At 36.9% G+C, this 15,321-nt stretch overlaps 1 protein-coding gene across 2 annotated transcripts in view; it reads left to right on the forward strand.

Annotated features, from left to right (window-relative positions):
• The first annotated feature begins 1,836 nt into the window (after positions 1-1,836).
• The window catches only part of LOC128638958 (guanylate-binding protein 1), a 124,211-nt gene continuing 110,726 nt past the window's right edge, over positions 1,837-15,321 (forward strand). The window contains exon 1 of one of the 2 annotated variants that reach the window (XM_053691099.1): positions 1,837-1,914. The gene's annotated coding sequence lies outside the window, so the exon portion shown is untranslated. Of the gene's footprint in view, positions 1,915-5,772; positions 5,803-15,321 lie in introns of those variants that run through there. The other variant, XM_053691100.1, reaches the window with a different exon arrangement.

Here is a 15,321-nt window from a genome sequence, read left to right on the forward strand (position 1 = left end):
ATTCTGTTGGGCTCATACTAAGAAGCAGCTGGCTTTGCTTTCACAGGGTTAGATACCTGTTTCCCTGTGGAAAAGGAATGGTGTGTGGGTTAAGCAGGAGTAAGAAGGCTGTATACACTCTGACCACGGGTAATGGTGACCTCTCTAACCTACCTCTGGTAGTGATGATGTCTAACCCCTGGGGATAATACTAGCATGCCTTCAGTTTTATACAATGAGCAGTGCTAATACCAGGGGTAACAAACAGTGGCAGCCGCAGACTGCCAGCTAATGTGCTTGCCAACCCAGGACCCCATACAATGAATGTAGTGCGTGTGTCTATCTGTATCCATAACTGTGTGTGTGTGTGTGTGTGTGTGTGTGTGTATCTGTATGTATAAGTTAATGCTATGTAGTGTGTGTGTATCTGCATGTATAAGTGTATGCTGCATGTATAAGTTATGCTATGTAGTGTGTGTGTATCTGCATGTATAAGTGTATGCTATGTAGTGTGTGTGTATCTGCATGTGTAAGTGTATGCTATGTAGTGTGTGCGTGTATCTGCATGTATAAGTGTATACTATGTAGTGTCTGTGTATCTGCTATGTAGTGTGTGTGTGTATCTGCATGTGTAAGTGCATGCTATGTAGTGTGTGTGTATCTGTATGTATAAGTTTATGCTATGTAGTGTGTGTGTATCTGCATGTATAAGTGTATACTATGTAATGTGTGTATCTGCATGTATAAGTTTATGCTATGTAGTGTGTGTGTATCTGCATGTATAAGTGTATGCTATGTAGTGTGTGTGTGTGTATCTGCATGTGTAAGTGTATGCTATGTAGTGTGTATCTGCATGTGTAAGTGTATGCTATGTAGTGTGTGTGTATCTGCATGTATAAGTGTATGCTACGTAGTGTGTGTGTGTATCTGCATGTGTAAGTGTATGCTATGTAGTGTGCTACTGTGCATTTTTTGCTGACTTTAAAGGCCAGAATTTAGAATATTAATGGGGAATGCAGAGAGCAGTTTTAAAGAATTTATTATTAAATGTCCAATTAAGATAAAAATATTTAGCAATGTCTTTGCAAAGGATAATTAAATACATAGCTCACATGGCCATACCAGTGGTTTGAGCTTGTGTTTGATTTGCTGCCTAAGTGTATTAAAATCTATGACTTTATTTAGAATTTTATTTATATTACTTTGGTCTTATGATTTTTTAAGCCCCGCCCACCACATTTCAATTTTTTGCCGCGGGGGGGGGGGGGGTGTCCCTCTTTTGAATTTTGAAATGTTGGGAGGTATGTGTAAGTGAATATTGTGTAGTGTATGTGAATGTTGTATGTGTTGTGCGTCTGCTTGTATGTGAATGCTGTGTAGTGTGTGTATGATGTGTGGTTGCATGTATGTAAATGCTGTGAAGTGTGTGTGTTGTGTATGTTGTGTGACAGTCCGGTCTATCCAAGAACACAGTAACACAAAAATGTTTAATTTCCTGTTGTAAAAAAAAAAACATGGTACAAAACATATGAAATATCCACATATGAAATATAAAAATGTTTAATTTCCTGTTGTTGTAACAAAAACATTGTAAGAAAAATAAGTGTTTGTGTAATCCAAAATAAAAAATGTTTCATTTACTGTATGTGTGTTTTCCTAGCATTGCCCGGGTAAAGCCCAATTAATGTAACATTTTAAATTAGCTCAGCCTATAAAAAAGTAAAAGGATAAAGTTGTTTTTATAGTATTTATTTTACTGTTGTTGAGAAAAAACAACTGCCATTTACCATAACTATGTTTAAGCCTCTGACTAACGACAATGGGAAAGATCCTTTCACTTTCAATATGAGCCAGCATTGCCTGTGTGTGCTATAAATACTAATCAGACAAGCAGAGCTGCAGAACTCAGAACTGGTCAGATCGCTTACATTGAAGGTAAGAAGGTGATTCAATGGGGTTGTTTTGACTTGGCTGTAAAACTAGGCTAGAACAATCTAATTTAAATAAATAAAAAAGTTTAGCTCTACTGTGCAGCATACAGATGGGCAGATACTTGGGAAACTCCCTACCGTTTCATAAAAAAGCAGTGAACATAACCAATTCTTTAAAACGTTTCAAAACTTTTTTTTTAAAAAAAAAAGAAAAATAATAATGTCCAGTTTTTAAAATCTAGTGACAAAGCAAATTTTGTTTTTTCACTAGGTAACAATATCATTTTAGATTACTGTTTTTAATTCAGTGTCACTCAGACTTGATTACAAGAATTAGAGTTTTCATCTAAAACATATTTAATGCTACATGACAGTATTGCTTTAAGAAAAATGGATGTTTCTGTACTAAGTGAAACGTTTCTGCATTGAATAAACTGACTTTTTCAGTCTGTGAGCTTTGCCCCTACCCACAACTAAGCAATAGATGCCTAAGTGTCACAAACAAGAACTAGTTAGTTTCACTTTCTATATAAAGCTTTTACATTGTTGGGTTTTTTTTTTGGGGGGGGGGGGGTTGGGGGGGTTCATGTAATGGATATTTTTAAACTATTTAACTGCTGTTCTTTCATTTAATTTTATTAATATCCAACCTATAATTTTGAAAGATTTTTTTTAGGAAATGACTCCTGTTGTACATAGTGGGTAAAAAATATATAAACAAATGCTAAATTTAGAAAAAAACGTAGAGTTTTAATGAAAGATTAACTAAAAAATATATAAACAAAAAGCTAAATTTAGAAAAAAACGTAGAGTTTTAATGAAAAATTAACTATTGTGCAATATTGTGTTCTTATTTTAGTTTAAAGGGCCATAATACTAAAAAATGGCACGCTATAATCATCGAAAGCATGTAATCTTTTGCCTATCTACCCTGCTCTACTGTGTATATTCAGGAGTAATTTGAGGAAGCACTTTTTTACAGAAAGAGTGATTGATTCATGGAATAAACTTCCTCAAGAGGTGGTAATGACAAACACTGCGGGAGACTTTAACCCCTTAATGACCACAGCACTTTTCCATTTTCTGTCCGTTTGGGACCAAGGCTATTTTTACATTTTTGCGGTGTTTGTGTTTAGCTGTAATTTTCCTCTAACTCATTTACTGTACCCACACATATTATATACCGTTTTTCTCGCCATAAAATGGACTTTCTAAATATACCATTATTTTCATCATATCTTATAATTTACTATAAAAAAAAATATATATATGAGAAAAAAAATGGAAAAAAACACACTTTTTCTAACTTTGTCCACCAAAATCTGTTACACATCTATAACCACCAAAAAACACCCATGCTAAATAGTTTCTAAATTTTGTCCTGAGTTTAGAAATACCCAATGTTTACATGTTCTTTGCTTTTTTTTGCAAGTTATAGGGCCATAAATACAAGTAGCACTTTTGCTATTTCCAAACCATTTTTTTTTTCAAAATTAGCGCTAGTTACATTAGAACACTAATATCTTTCAGGAATCCCTGAATATCCATTGACATGTATATATTTCTTTTTAGTAGACATCCTAAAGTTTTGATCTAGGCCCATTTTGGTATATTTCATGCCACCATTTCACCGCCAAATGTGATCAAATACAAAAAATAGTTCACTTTTTCACAAATTTTTTCACAAACTTTCGGTTTCTCACTGAAATTATTTACAAACAGCTTGTACAATTATGGCATAAACAGTTGTAAATTTTTCTCTGGGATCCCCTTTGTTCAGAAATAGCAGACATATATGGCTTTGGCATTGCTTTTTGGTAATTAGAAGGCCGCTAAATGCCACTGTGCACCACACGTGTATTATGCCCAGCAGTGAAGGGGTTAATTAGGGAGCATGTAGGGAGCTTTTTGTGGTAATTTTAGCTTTAGTGTAGTGTAGTAGACAACCCCAAGTATTGATCTAGGCCCATTTTGGTATATTTCATGCCACCATTTCACCGCCAAATGCGATCAAATTAAAAAAAAACATTACATTTTTCACAATTTTAGGTTTCTCACTGAAATTATTTACAAACAGCTTGTGCAATTATTTTACAAATGGTTGTAAATGCTTCTCTGGGATCCCCTTTGTTCAGAAATAGCAGACATATATGGCTTTGGTGTTGCTTTTTGGTACTTAGAAGGCCGCTAAATGCCGCTGCGCATCACTCGTGTATTATGGGTTAATTTTAGCTTTAGTGTAGAGCTCAGCCTCCCACCTGAAACATCAGACCCCCTGATCCCTCCCAAACAGCTCTCTTCCCTCCCTCACCCCACAATTGTCCCCGCCATTTTAAGTACTGGCAGCAACTCTGCCAGTACTAAAATAAAAGGTATATTTAGGCTTTTTTTTTTTAAGCATATTTACATATGCTGCTGTGTAGGACCCCCCCCTTAGCCCCCAAACTGACTGATCCCCCAGCAAACAGCTCTCTAACCCTCCCCCTCTGCCTTAATGGGCGCCATCTTGAGTACTGGCAGCTGTCTGCCAGTACCCAGTTTAGTATAAAATAGTTGCTTTTATTATTTTTTCCCCTTTTCTGTAGTGTAGCTCCCCCCCCACCAAAGACCAACCCCCCACCCCCTCCTAGATAGCTTCGATTTATTTATTTTTTTAACTTATAACACCCCTTTCCCCACTTTTATAAAAATATACTTTTTGTAGTGTAGCGGTTCCCACCCGCTCCCGCCCCCGGCACACGCCCCTCCGCCGCCTCCCGTGCGCGCCCCCATCGGCCCCGCCCCCATCTACATTACCCGGCCCATTGATGGCCGCCCACCCGCCTCCCAAGTCAGCTCCCACCCACCAACGATACCGGCCACCGATGTTCGGTGCAGAGAGGGCCACAGAGTGGCTCTCTCTGCATCGGATGGCCGAGGGGTATTATTGCAGGATGCCTCGATATCGAGGCATCACTGCAATAACCGGAAAGCAGCTGGAAGCGAGCAGGATCGCTTCCAGCCGCTTTAAACCCCTAATGTCGTACAGGGTATGTCGCTGGTCTTTTAAGACCAGGTTGTGGGCGACGTACCCTGTACAACTTGCGTCGTTAAGGGGTTAAGAATGCCCGGGACAAGCATAAGGCTATCCTATGAACGAGATAAGTTTATAATTTAAGGAAATATTCGGCAGATGTGCGGGGCCTATGGCTCTTATCTGCTGTCAAAAGCTATGTTTCTATGTGTTTAACTGTGTTGATCCTGTCATTCCTCCAATCAGCAGCACTAGTTGCATATCACTAGGATGAGCGACTGGTTCTGCTCAGGACCGGCAGTGCAATGTGGGTCCCAAATGGCACTTCTACTATGTATTTTTAACCCCTTTGCAGGGGTTAAACACACCGTATAGAAGGGTCGATAGTGGTAAAATGGCACGCTTTAATGGATTATAGCATGTCATTTTTCCACTATTATGGCCCTTAAAAGACTTTCAGTTTGTCATACAGGTACAGCAAGCTGGGTAGAAAATTGCAACATTGAGTCTGATCAAAAAAATATAAGGATTATGGTAAATGGAAATATAAAGAGAAGGATAATGGAAACTAGAAATGTGCGATTCGTTTCGGATCGATTCGTAAATTCGGCCGAATTCGTAAAATTTAGGATTCGGATCGATTCGAATTTCCGAATTAAAATAGTGCCGAATCTACCGAATAAATCCAAATTATTTTACTGTTGTTGAGAAAAAAAACAGCTGTCATTTACCATAACTATGTTTAAGCCTCTGACTAACGACAATGGGGAAGATCCTTTCACTTTCAATATGAGCCAGCATTGCCTGTGTGTGCTATAAATACTAATCAGACAAGCAGAGCTGCAGAACTCAGAACTGGTCAGATCGCTTATATTGAAGGTAAGAAGGTGATTCAATGGGGTTGTTTTGACTTGGCTGTAAAACTAGGCTAGAACAATCTAATTTAAATAAATAAAAAAGTTTAGCTCTACTGTGCAGCATACAGATGGGCAGATACTTGGGAAACTCCCTACTGTTTCATAAAAAAGCAGTGAACATAACCAATTCTTTAAAACGTTGCACAACTTTTTTTTAAAAAAAAGAAAAATAATAATGTCCAGTTTTTAAAATCTAGTGACAAAGCAAATTTAGTTTTTTCACTAGGTAACAATATCATTTTAGATTACTGTTTTTAATTCAGTGTCACTCAGACTTGATTACAAGATTTAGAGTTTTCATCTAAAACATATTTAATGCTACATGACAGTATTGCTTTAAAAAAATGGATGTTTCTGTACTAAGTGAAACGTTTCTGCATTGAATAAAATGACTTTTTCAGTCAGTGAGCTTTGCCCTACCCACAACTAAGCAATAGATGCCTAAGTGTCACAAACAAGAACTAGTTAGTTTCACTTTCTATATAAAGCTTTTACATTGTTGGGTTGTTTTTTTTTGGGGGGGGGGGTTGGGTGGGGTTCATGTAATGGATATTTTTAAACTATTTAACTGCTGTTCTTTCATTTAATTTTATTAATATCCAACCTATAATTTTGAACCAAACTCTGTGGAACTTAAATCAAAAACAACTTATAGAGGGGTTAAAATAGAGACCAACTACCTGGGCCGTTACTCGTGCAACAAGCAGCTAGTGAGAGTAATGGCAGTAGATATTAGTTCATGCTGCAGAGGTATATAAGGGAGTAAATAGGCGATGTATCAAACTTCAATAGTCACTAAGGTAAAATGACATCCAAGCTTTCACAAATAAAGACAGCCTTTTCACAGCTTTTTATCCAAGTTTTCTCACTTGTCAGTGCATGTAGTGTGGCATATTACCATGGATTCACAGTTCTCATCTAACAGATCTCCTCTTACCGGATAATCCGTTTGTCTGTGTTCAGTCTGCACTCAAACCACCGGCCGCAGCTCCTCCTCATGTACTCGCAGCTCAATGCAGCCTCCTCTGATTACCTCTTACCCGCTTGCCAGCGGTAATAGCAGCAAGTCTTCTGCAGCGTGCAGCCTCCGTATACCTCTCACTCACGCTGCACAGCCCAGGTGCTCCTCCCCTCCAGGTTCCGGTTCAAAGGTATATGCTGTTTCCAAAGCAGGAGCCTTCACACATAAAGATGAATGGAGTCCCAGTACTCCACAAGAACATAGAAAAAAAAAACAGTTTGTGTACTTCGCGCTTTTTAGACTGACACCAATGCAGAGTAGAGATTAAAAAATAGAAAAACTTTATTCAGGTTAAATCCATAAAACACAGGAGTAATCCTAAAGAGTAAAAAATGTGTGCAAAAAAGTTTGACCGGTTTCGGTCACTGGGACCGTAGTCATAAACCTAAACAGTGACTGCCAATGTAAGGCTTTTAATCTGACTGGTCTTCTCCTATTGGAGAATCCAGTAGCTAACACAAATTAACTCATTGTTTACTAGTATTAATTAATCATAGACACCATAGAAATGAATCTAAGGATGAATAAGGACTTGGAATAAATATAAAGTATAGACTTAAATATGTATAACAATCAATATTTGCAAGTATAATGGACCCAATGTTAGTTTGTCCATTAGCACAGAAACAAAAAATACATACTTATCATTTTAGTGAAAACATAGATATTTAGTTTAGATACCTACATTAAATTCATAGGACTCAGTGTAACCAAATTGCCCTTACATAAAAGTTGATATAAATATAAATATATGTATACATCCATAAACATATACCTATATAATTGTAAGAAAAATACACATATAGAAAACACGTGTTAAAAACACATATAAATTTATCCAAGTAATGGCTAAGGTAAAATATATATATATCAGAACTAACTAATTAGACTATTTTACCCTTGTATCAGGATTACTGGGATATACCATATACCCAAAATAGCTAATAGGTTCAGATATTAAATGAAATGATAGATGGATATGGCCAATGTCCCCTTAATACTCTAAATATACTTAAATATTCTCATTATTAATTGTGACATATCTATGTCCACTTGTTGTACAGAAAAGAGAATACTAAGGCAACCAATTGGGAGAGTGTACCTAACCTGGTCGCAAACACCAAAGATATAAAAATTGCAGTCTGTTAAATGAATGGATACTGGATAATATGCTGTAGTTAAATACAAAAACTACCAAAAGTCACAGACCTTACCTATCCCTGGTTAAAAAGGGACACCCAACCCATATCCCCTAAGCTAAACACCTGGAAAAGAAACTATGTGTATTAACGCATAAGCATCAATCTAGATAGTTGATATATCAAATACAGGGTAGAACATAATGTTTACAATTCTCCTAATTGAAATCTAGAAATGTGTTGTGTAAAAATTTTTTTTTTTTTTTGGAATATTAGGTGCTACATATAGTTCACCTATTCCAATAGTTGATGATGTCGAATTCAGAATTGAATCCAACAGGTAGCAGGCTACCCAATTTGTGTATCCAGAAGATCTCTTGTCTAGAGAGTATTTGTAACTTATCACCCCCTCTAGGGGGTTTCTGGATCTGTTCGATAGCCTGCCACCTGAAGGAACGAACATCACCATTGTGGGTTTCCAAAAAGTGTCTCGATAGGGCTGACACTGCCCTCTCGCCACTAATATGGGCCAGATGCTCCTTGACCCTCGTGTCCACCTCTCTTGTCGTTCTCCCCACATACTGCCTGTTACAAGAGGTGCACTCAATTAGATAGACCACAAACTTACTTTTACACTTCACGCAACCTCTTGTCTCAAATGTTTCACCAGTAGTGGCTGAAACAAAGGTTTCTGTAATGTGGATATGGTCACAAGACTTGCAGGTGCGCTTTCCACACTTGTAGGTACCCTTGAAATGTAACCATGAGCTCACTGTCTTATCACTGTCTTATCTAGAATGTTGCCCAAAGTCATGTTCCTTTTACGTTGTTGGTATTTTAAGACCAGATTGTGTGTGACGTACCCTGTACGACTTGCGTCGTTAAGGGGTTAAGAATGCCCGGGACAAGCATAAGGCTATCCTATGAACGAGATAAGTTTATAATTTAAGGAAATATTCGGCAGATGTGCGGGGCCTATGGCTCTTATCTGCTGTCAAAAGCTATGTTTCTATGTGTTTAACTGTGTTGATCCTGTCATTCCTCCAATCAGCAGCACTAGTTGCATATCACTAGGATGAGCGACTGGTTCTGCTCAGGACCGGCAGTGCAATGTGGGTCCCAAATGGCACTTCTACTGTGTATTTTTAACCCCTTTGCAGGGGTTAAACACACCGTATAGAAGGGTCGATAGTGGTAAAATGGCACGCTTTAATGGATTATAGCATGTCATTTTTCCACTATTATGGCCCTTAAAAGACTTTCAGTTTGTCATACAGGTACAGCAAGCTGGGTAGAAAATTGCAACATTGAGTCTGATCAAAAAAATATAAGGATTATGGTAAATGGAAATATAAAGAGAAGGATAATGGCAACTAGAAATGTGCGATTCGTTTCGGATCGATTCGGAAATTTGGCCGAATTCGTAAAATTTAGGATTCGGATCGATTCGAATTTCCAAATTAAAATAGTGCCGAATCTACCGAATAAATCCGAATTATTTTACTGTTGTTGAGAAAAAAAAACAGCTGTCATTTCCCATAACTATGTTTAAGCCTCTGACTGAATTATTTCGGATTTATTCGGATTTATTCGGTAGATTCGGATGGCCATGGATTACACTAGTAGTGTACAGTATATTAGGTTATATCACTCTGCTATGGGTTACACCTAATATACAGTACATAATACTAGTCTAATACACAGCACATCCCACCTAACACTTACCGAAATTCTGAATTTCCGAACTGAATCCAGCCGAATTTATTCGAATCCGAATGAATCCGAATCGAATCCGAACCGAATTGATTAGAATTTTTCCGAATTTCGAATCGATCCGAACTTCGAAAAAATCCGAATTGATCCGAACCGAACCGAATTTTTTCGCCATGCACGTCTAATGGCAACAAATACAACTAAAGCAAAATGATTAATTAAAATGAATATAAAAATAAAGTATGAGTATATTGAGAAAAATCTCAAAAAGAGACACCAATGTTTGTCTTCTGTGCCTTTAAATTACCATTAAACTCAGCATTTCAACAATGCATAGAATGTTTTATTATTAAACATGAAGCATTTTTGCTATATACAATATTTGTTTTGCTCCCTTTTGCTGTAAAATATATCTGAACAATGTACTTGTTCCATTTTCTCCCAGGGAGGCATTGGTTAATTGGATAATGTATCTGTGAGATTGCTTACCTCCATTCTACCTCACTTTCTCTATACTTATCTGGTTTTATTAAAGGGACATGAAACCCCAAAATTCTCTTTCATTATTCAGATAGAGGATACAATTTTAAAAACGTTTCTAATTTACTTCTATTATCAAATTTGCTTTGTTCTCATGTTATTGTTTGTTGAATAGATACCTAGATAGGTAGCGTGCACATGCCTAAAGCACTACATGACATGAAATAGTGCTTCCACCTAGTGCTCTTGCTAATGTATAACATTGTTAAACAACTGCTGCCATATAGTTCTGCAGACACGTGTATACGCAGTTGCTTTTCTACAAAGAATAACAAGAAAAGTAAGAAAAATAGATAATAAGAAGTAAATTGGAAATTTTTTAAAATTGTATACTCTATCTGAACCATGAAAGAAAAGTTTTGGGTTTTATGTCCCTTTAACCCCTTAACGACCGAGGACGTGCAGGGTACGTCCTCTTAAAAAAAAAGTTACTTAACGACCAAGGACGTACCCTGCACGTCCTCGGTTTGGAAAGTAGCTGGAAGCGATCCTGATCACTTCCAGCTGCTTTAATATCGAGGCATCCTGCAATAACAATTTTTGCCCCTCTGGTGCAGAGAGAGCCACTCTGTGGCCCTCTCTGCACCGGACATCAATGGCCGCATTTGTTGGTGGGTGGGAGCGCAAGTGGGAGACGGGTGGGCGGCCATCAATGGCTTCTTAGTCAGAGAGGGGGGTGGGATCGCGCTACACCGCTTACACTACAGAAACTATTTTTCTATTGTTGTAAAAAGAAAAAAAAAAAATAATCATAAAAAAACCTAATGGAAATCATCTAAGGGATCTGGGAGGGGGTGGGGGAAAGCTACACTACAGAAAAAAACTAAAATAAATTGTAAAAAAACGCTTTTATATGCAAACTGGGTACTGGGAGACAGCTGCCAGTACCCAAGATGGCCCCCAATAAGGCAGTGGGGGAGGGTTAGAGAGGAGGGTTAGACAGCTGTTTTGGGGAGGATCAGGGAGGTTGGGGGCTAAGGGGGGATCCTACACAGCAACATATGTAAATATGCTTTTAAAAAAAAAAAAAAATATATGATACCTTTTATTTTAGTACTGGCAGACTTTCTGCCAGTACTTAAGATGGCAGGACAATTGTGGGGTGGGGAAGGGAAGAGAGCTCTTTGGGAGGGATCAGGGGGTCCGGTGGGAAGCTGATCTCTACACTAAAGCTAAAATGAACCCTGCAAGCTACCTAATTAACCCCTTCACTGCTGGGCATTATTCACGTGTTGTGTTCAGTGGCATTTAGCGGCCTTCTAATTACCAAAAAGCAACACCAAAGCCATATATGTCTGCTATTTCTGAACAAAGGGGATCCCAGAGAAGCATTTACAACCATTTGTGCCATAATTGCACAAGCTGTTTGTAAATAATTTCAGTGAGAAACGTAAAGTTTGTGAAAAAGTTGACTAATTTTTTTTTATTTAATCGCATTTGGCGGTGAAATGGTGGCATGAAATATTCCAAAATGGGCCTAGATCAATACTTGGGGTTGTCTACTACACTACAGCTACAATTATCCCTACAAGCTTCCTACAAGTTCCCTAATTAAAGGATTACTTTCTGTTATAATTTTTAAGCTAAACAACTAACATATTAAAGTTAATAAACATTAATTAAAACCTACTGACCTATATTTTCTCCAAAACGAAGTTTCATAACGTTCTAAAAGTTATATCTTTTATTCGCCGATGATGTCACATTATCCTGCCCACTATTTTCAGCACTGCATGTTCAAAATACTTAAACCAATAACTTTGTGTTTAAAGCGCCATTTTGAAACCTAGGTATTGTAAACGGATTGGTACAGAGCAAAGGATACCCACGGAGTGGGTTTGGAAAACAATTAAATTTGCAGACAAGATTTCTGATATACGGTAGAGATATGTTAATGAAATGCTATTGATAAAAAGTGTATTTGGGGTAGTTAGTTAGTAACAGGCATAGAAAATATTTACTTACAGTGGCCCTTTAACCCCTGCACTGCTGAGCATAATACACGTGTGGTGCGCAGCGGCATTTAGCGGACTTCTAATTACTTAAAAGCAACGCCAAAGCGATATATGTCTGCTATTTCTGAACAAAGGGGATCCCAAAGAAGCATTTACAACCATTTGTGCCATAATTGCATAAAATGTTTGTAAATGATTTCAGTGAGAAACCTAAAATTTGGAAACATTTAAAGTTGTTTTTTATTTGATCGTATTTGGCGGTGAAATGGTGGCATGAAATATACCAAAATGGGCCTAGATCAATACTTTGGGTTGTCTACTACACTAAAGCTAAATTACCCCAAAAAGCTCCCTACAGGCTCCCTAATTAACCCCTTCACTGCTGGGCATAATACACGTGTGGTGCGCAGTGGCATTTAGCGGCCTTCTAATTACCAAAAAGCAACGTCAAAGCCATATATGTCTGCTATTTCTGAACAAAGGGGATCCCAGAGAAAAATTTACAACCATTTATGCCACAATTGCTCAAGCTATTTGTAAATAATTTCAGTGAGAAACCGAAAGTTTGTGAAAAGGTGAACAATTCTTTTTTATTTGATCGCATTTGGTGGTGAAATGGTGGCATGAAATATACCAAAATGGGCCTAGATCAATACTTTGGGATATCTTCTAAAAAAAAATATATATATATACATGTCAAGGGATATTCAGGGATTCCTGAAAGATATCCGTGTTCCAATGTAACTAGCGCTAATTTTGAAAAAAAGTGGTTTGGAAATAGCAAAGTGCTACTTATATTTATGGCCCTATAACTTGCAAAAAAAAACAAAGAAAATGTAAACATTGGGTATTTCTAAACTCTGGACAAAATTTAGAAACTATTTAGCATGGGTGTTTTTTGGTGGTTGCAGATGTGTAACAGATTTTGGGGGTCAAAGATTGAAAAAGTGTGTTTTTTTCCGTTTTTTCCTCATATTTTATAATTTTTTTATAGTAAATTATAAGATATGATGAAATTAACAGTATCTTCAGAAATTCCATTTAATGGCGAGAAAAACAGTATATAATATGTGTGGGTACAGTAAATGAGTAATAGGAAAATTACAGCTAAACACAAAGACCACAAAAATGTAAAAATTGCCTTGGTCCCAAACGGTCAGAAAATGGAAAAGTGCTGTGGTCATTAAGGGGTTAAGGTGGGTTATCAGTTTTGCATCAACAATCATAGTAGGTAAAGTATTATTTGCAATAGCAGTGCACATACAAGGTAGTTTATGTTTTAATATTATTGGGTATATAAATATATATCTATATTTAGCTATTAGATCAAGATTAAAAATGAATATATGTCTGTTTATTTAAATACCTATAAAATATATTTTTCTTACTACAAATTAACTAAGTTGAATCAGTGATAAAGAACTTTAAGGGAAGAGACGTGGGCAGGTTACTCCAATACCTAATTTTAACTTAATGCCATATCTGAATATTAGTTTGTGATTGGTTAGCAGGGGTTCTTTTTTCTGGTGGGCCAGGAAATCGGTAAAAAAAAAAAAAAAAAAAGGCATAAAATATGCTCATTTGACAAAATGATTTACTGCAAAAATAAAATCAGATATGAAGGTACATTGCTATGCATCTTATACTCATTAGAGGCAGTACCTGTGCCTAGAACTTAATTTTTATTTTTAAATGGATTTAAAACAGTGCTCTATAATTAAAAATCAAATATTAAAGTAAACATAAAAATAAAAACAGCAAAAACCTTCTTGTTTTCATGCACAATGAGCATTTAGAAATTATCAGGGAGATAAAAGAGCTGGCATGTTGGCAACTTAGTCTGATTTCTGCCTTTACTGAGCATGAGCTAATCTGTCTCCCTGTTTATCTAGTATTCACTTAACACTAAACCATTTTTGTTACTCTAGAAGTTTTATGACATCAAGCTACATAAGATTTCTTGTAGAAGCCACAGCCTCCCACCCACTCCCGTCCCCCTCCCTCCCATCTGCTGTCTGATCCTCACAGCCGTTTCAAGTCTTGCACAGTCTTGTGCGCAGTCACTGACTGATCCTTCCTTATGGCCAGGTATGTTTGTCTCGCTCTGCAGTTTCTACTGCGCATGACTGCATCGGACAAACATACCTGGCCTTTTAGAATTTAGGATAGTTGTAAAGAATTGTTTAGGATTTTCTAGAGCTTAAATAGTAATACTATTTTATACATCAACGCGATTTCTTAATTGATCTAGTTTTGTGTGTTATTCAGCTCCAGCAATCACTGTGCACCAGTATATTACTATTACTCTTTCCATTGACTATTTACAACAAAATGGGCATATTGAGTTCAAGAGCCAAAGTCACTTGATAAAAGCTCAACACACACACAAATTAACTGATAACATAAATCTGATAATATATAATGATATCAGATAAATATCTGCGCATGCTTAGACCCAAAAAAAACCAAGATGGTGCTATTCAAGGAGATGGCTCTTGTAAAGATACTGACAATTGCAAAATTGATACAGTTTATCAAAACCAATGATATTTAAAACATATTTTAATAAAATAATAACCACTATTCTATCCAATAGCAAAAATACACAGACGCATACTCAATTAACACACTATAAAAGGATTCACTCACTAATAAGGGCCATGTTACTTGTGAGGAGTGGACAATATATAGAGGGCCTGATGATCTAAGGCTCTCAGCAGTGGTGAGACTATCTTAAAAGTATTCTCCCTACTGGGAGGTCCCTCAAAGAATTTTAGAAAGATACATTTCACCTTGAGGTCTGTTAATCTTGCTGTGCAGAGGGATGTATGTGAAGGAGACACTTGCATTGCAAAATAATGCTCAAAAAAAGGCCCCCAAAGATTTTGTGAGATTTTTTTGATCATGATGTCCAAAGAGAGAGAAGACTCTCCAGATATTAAGGAGACACTTTTTTCTTTGTAATGATTCCAGTGTTTGTTGATTAACAGCCGTTATTGATTGGTAAAGGTGCCTTTGTGTGTAATGAAAGAAATTAAATATCCATTTTTTCTAATATTAAACAAGGAAAGAGTAAAATTGACCCTCCCTTATGTTAACAAAAATTGAATTGC

Source organism: Bombina bombina, chromosome 8 (genome assembly GCF_027579735.1).
Source record: "Bombina bombina isolate aBomBom1 chromosome 8, aBomBom1.pri, whole genome shotgun sequence".
In the NCBI taxonomy this organism is placed as follows: domain Eukaryota; kingdom Metazoa; phylum Chordata; class Amphibia; order Anura; family Bombinatoridae; genus Bombina; species Bombina bombina.